We start from the raw sequence: 5,011 nt of genomic DNA, 5'->3' as shown, positions 1-5,011 counted from the left end.
ATGGCTTATATATATATGCTGAAATGGTACACTAGAAGAGCTCAACATGGCGACCAAGGAAAACCAGAAGAAAAAAAGGAAGACACCAGAGACTCTGGCTTGACTAGAGTAAAAGGCCGTCACTGGATACAAATTGACACAATATATGATATAATGACATGAGAAACATTAGGAGGGGTCTATTAATTATTTCAAAATGTTGGCTTACTTTGGTCAGAAGATTTGGTTGATTTGGTAGAAGGTAAGGTAGAAAAAAATGTTCATTTATAGAATTTACTTGGCGTTTTCAAAATCAATTTCGTTATATTATTAGAGACAAATGCATTTCTGGGTTTATGATAGTTGAAATAAATTTTCGAAATATTCATATTTTCCTCAATATTTAATATCATTTATTGAATAATAGGACCTCAAAGTTGAAACTCTATTCGTTTGAGAAGTAAATTAGCAATCAATTTTGTGGCATCAAAATAAGAATGTCGTCTGAAAAGTCTCTGACAGTGAACTGGAAACCTCACCACTTATGAATATAATTTGGAAAATATATTGCTGAAATTTCAGCCATTTTAGTTAAGTATCAGTTACTAAATATTTATTTTTGAAATACAATAAATTTACACAAATGAAAGAGGACTTAGACAATGTTTACGGAAACTATGCAAAATTTACGAAAAAGGCAGAGAACGGAAAAGACTATCCTCAAAAATGAAAAATAATAATAGAAAAGCGACTGCATTTAAGTGGAAAGAAAACGCTTTTCTTTTCTTTTTCTTGAAGTCTGACTTGCAGGTTTGAAAAACTTTCATCAGACGAGGATATTATCGTATGCGTAATCGCCTATTTTGACGAGAAAACTCACAGTGATATCGGTTTTTTGTTAGGTCGGAAACTTTTCCACAAAACTCTCGAATTTTTATAGTTGAAATTTCTAGAACTGTTAGTGATTTTGGAAGTTTACATTCAGTTTTTGAAGATGCTAATTTGATTATCGAGAAGCGCGGAAGACAGTGTAATTGTTTAGTATTCGCATTTTTTTATCGTACAATTTGTCATGCGAGTTTTTTTTGGAATACCTGAGATATTTTGGCAATAGCTCCTCTCTTCTCTGATTTGAAGAATACAACCATTAGAATCGCTTATTTTTAGCAATCTTCACCACTAACAAAAGATTATAAATTATTTTACATTAAATAGAAAATTTGGTTTCCAAGAAAATTTTTAATTCCATATTATATGAAAAATTCTTAGCCTACTATAGAACCAATCAAAATGTTAAAATATTTTATCATTCAGCATACTCTCCTCTTAATTGAATACATTTATTACAGCGAACCTGTAACGTTTCTGGACCTTTATAAAATGTTTCTTCTTGCTCTGCAAACCAGACCTCCACAGCTTTCATTACCTCCTCGTTGGAAGAAAATTCACGACCTATTAAACTTTTTTTCAGTTAAGGAAAGAGATGATAGTCGGACGGAGCCAAATCTGGGGAATAAGGGCGGTGTTCTAGTAATTCAAACTCTAAATTACGAATTTTTTGTGTGGTAACATGAGATTTGTGTGCAGGGGCGTTGTCCTGCACAAACAAAACACCTTTTGATAGCTTTCCCCGTTTTTTTTTAAATTAAATTTTATTAAATTGGCTCAGAAAACTCACAGAAAAAGAAATATCTGGCCTTGTCAAAAGAGATAAATACATTAGACTACCAATTAATTTCTGATAAGGATACTTAGGTTTCTCCTCATCAGAACAGCTTTCGACCAAATTTAAATTTAATTTAGCCTCCATTGGAGTCTTGACTGTTTTGGCATCAAGCATATTAATAAATGATTAATATTATCTCTTTGACTTAAGATAATTACACCCTTTTTTTCATCAAAATTAATTTGCATGCCTAAACATTCTCTGATTTTACCCAAATCTTCAATTTTAAATTTGGAACTCAACTCAATTTTTAAATTATTTGCTTCTATTTCGTTGTTAGAGAAAATAAAAAAATCGTCCACATACAGAGCAATTATTGTGATTGAATCATTTTCCCATTTTATGTAGATACAAGATTCAATTTTTGATCTTTCATTATTTAATTAAATTAAAACATCATTCACACGATCATTCCAAGCCTTAGATGACTGTTTTAACCCATATATTGCCTTTTTTAGTTTCAAGCATTTATCATTATCCGAACAAACAAGCCCTTCGGGCATTTGCATTTAAATATTTTCTTTCAGGAAACCGTTAAGGAATGTTGTTCGCACATTAAGATGATCAATGCTTGTACCAAGCTTCATGATAATGAAAAAAGTAATCTTAAGCTAGAGTGCCGCACAATAGGAGCAAAACTTTCCTCATAATCTACATGATGTTTTTGAGAAAAACCTTTAGCTACTAATCTGTCTCTATACCTCACTACGCCTTCACAATTGACTTTCTTTTTAAACACCCATTTACATTTCACAATTGAAGCACTTGCTGGCCACTCGGCTACTTCCCAAGCATTATTTGCTTCAAAACTGTCCAGTTCATCTGACATTGCTTTCTTCCACATTTCTGCATCTGGTCTGGACAAAGCTTCTTCAACTGTGAGAATGTTTTCTTGAAAATCATTTTCTATGCACATGTAAGTCACAAAATCATTCATTCTTTTAGGTTTTGAGACTCTTTGTGAACTTTTAATTTTTTCTTCAATCACATTTAAAAAATCATTTTCAGTGTCAGACTCAGGATTTTCTATTTCATGTTCAATGATTGAAATTTCTCCTGTTTGTGAAGCAACATCTGAACCCCCCACTGAAGCTGCTGCTTCATTTGTGTCTTCTATGACAATATCAACTTCATCGTTGATTCCATTATTTCAACATCCCTACATGTGATTGTTGTTGATATTTGCATCAGAAAGACGATATCCATTGCTGCATTCACTGTACCCAACTAAAATGGTCTTCTTAGATTTTTTGTCCCATTTCAATCTATTGCTTTTAGGAATATGGGTCATTACTTTGCTACCGAAGATTCTAATGTGATTTATGTCTGGCTTTCTTCCATTCCAAATCTCGAATGGGGTTTTATCGTCGGCAATTCCTGAAACTGTACTTCTATTTCTCAGGGAAGCTGCAGTGCTTCTGCCCAGAACCTTTTATCTAATTGGGCATGGAACAACATACAGCGATCTCGTTCAACAATGGTTCGGTTTAGGCGCATATGTATAATATCGCACTAAATACAGAATTTCCAATTTTTGACTTCAAATTAGAACATTGGCTCTTGTAGTGCCCCATTTGTTTACAATTATAGCATTGAATTGTTTTGGTTGAACTGTCATTCGAGCCTGATTGTGACCGCAACTGACTTGACACTGACACATTCCTTCCACTATTCCCAAACTTCTTCTTTCCTTTGAGATCAAATTTGCCGATGAATACGTTACCTGTAATATCGTTGGCTTCCATTTATAGCAATTTGGTCTTTATGGCATCTGCTGTAATTTGGATTCCACTATGCTCAATGGCCATAATCATGGGTGAAAATTTCTCCGGAAGCCCCGCCAGGAGCAACGATCCAATCCATATATCGTCAATGTCGAACCCTGTCCTCCTTAGCCTCTCGGATGTTTCAATTACATGATTTACATATGACGCCATGCTGTCCATATTTTCTAATCGCTCCGAAATCAGTGATCGTAATAATGTTATTCTCCTCGCAAATCTAGCATCATCATAGAGCTTTTTTAATATATACCAAAGCTCTTTTGCTGTCGAGTTGTGCTTTATGTGGATGAAATAAGATAGAATCGATTGTCAAAATCAATTTTGCTCTAGCTTGAACCACTTTTGCTCCGTCCGATTCAGTTCCCTCGATGCATTTCTGCAAACCATCGAAAATCAGAAAATTCTCAGCAGCGAACGACCATTCTGCATAGTTACCACGACCGCGTAACGGAACACTGGCTATGAAACTGCCCGCAGCTATTTCGCACCAGAATTACCACTCTGGGCCTATAACCTATTAAAATAATTTAATATTTTAGTGGAATAAAACGCGACGTGGTTACCTTTCAGGTAATCAGCAAAAGAGTGACACGACTTTTTATAAACATAACATGACATACTTCACTTTTTAACAGTGATACCAACTGATAAAATAAAAACATTATTAATACCAATATTTTGTTTGATATCTAAACATAAACATATACTAACAAAACTGTGGAAAAACATATAAATTACTCCTCTTCTGAAAACTCAAGAAGTGATGAGGTTTCCTTAGCTGATTCTTCTAGTGATGAAGATATTCTTTTCAAGGAACCGTCCGAAGATGCTGAGAGTATTTTTTGAGCTGCCCTGTTTTCTGGGACTCAATTCGAACGAATTTTCAAACTACAAAAGAGAGCTGTTAGATATTTACTCGGACTAAACAGCAGGGCTCAGTGCAGGGACTTCTTTAAATGATTAAAATTTCCTTCATTATTTATCTATGAATTCATTTGCCCAATTCGTAAAGACGCTTCTCCAATATATATACACTATACACTCAGGAACGCAAAGCCAGACCTTTACTATACATACCCCACGTTCAGAATTACAATGCAAAAAATGCACAATCACTTGCCAATTGAAATCAAATCGATATCACACTTTCCCGCATTCCGCAACAATTTGAGGTTATATTTACTGGAAAGTGCCTTCTACTTCTTCTGTTTATTGAAATTTTATTTAGTTATTTTTATGTTTGTTTTTCAGTTAACAGCTCATAAGTTTCTGTGATAATAATCGATATAATTAAATTATGAAGAAATTATATAAATATTATATTAGTACTTATTTCATGTAAAATAAAACACTCCGTATAAACTATTTTGTTATAGTTTAAGTATTTAAATAACCTTGTACATTTTTTTATTATAAATCAAAGCTATCCAAATTGGGTCATTGCTTGTTTATGAAATAAAAAAATAAAACAATTTTTGCTGACGAAGGGGTCTATTTATTGAAGACAAAATTTCAAATTTCT

The sequence above is a fragment of the Diorhabda sublineata genome, chromosome 8 (assembly GCF_026230105.1).
Source record: "Diorhabda sublineata isolate icDioSubl1.1 chromosome 8, icDioSubl1.1, whole genome shotgun sequence".
Classification (NCBI taxonomy): Eukaryota; Metazoa; Arthropoda; class Insecta; order Coleoptera; family Chrysomelidae; genus Diorhabda; species Diorhabda sublineata.
Note: the sequence above shows the minus strand (reverse complement) of the source record.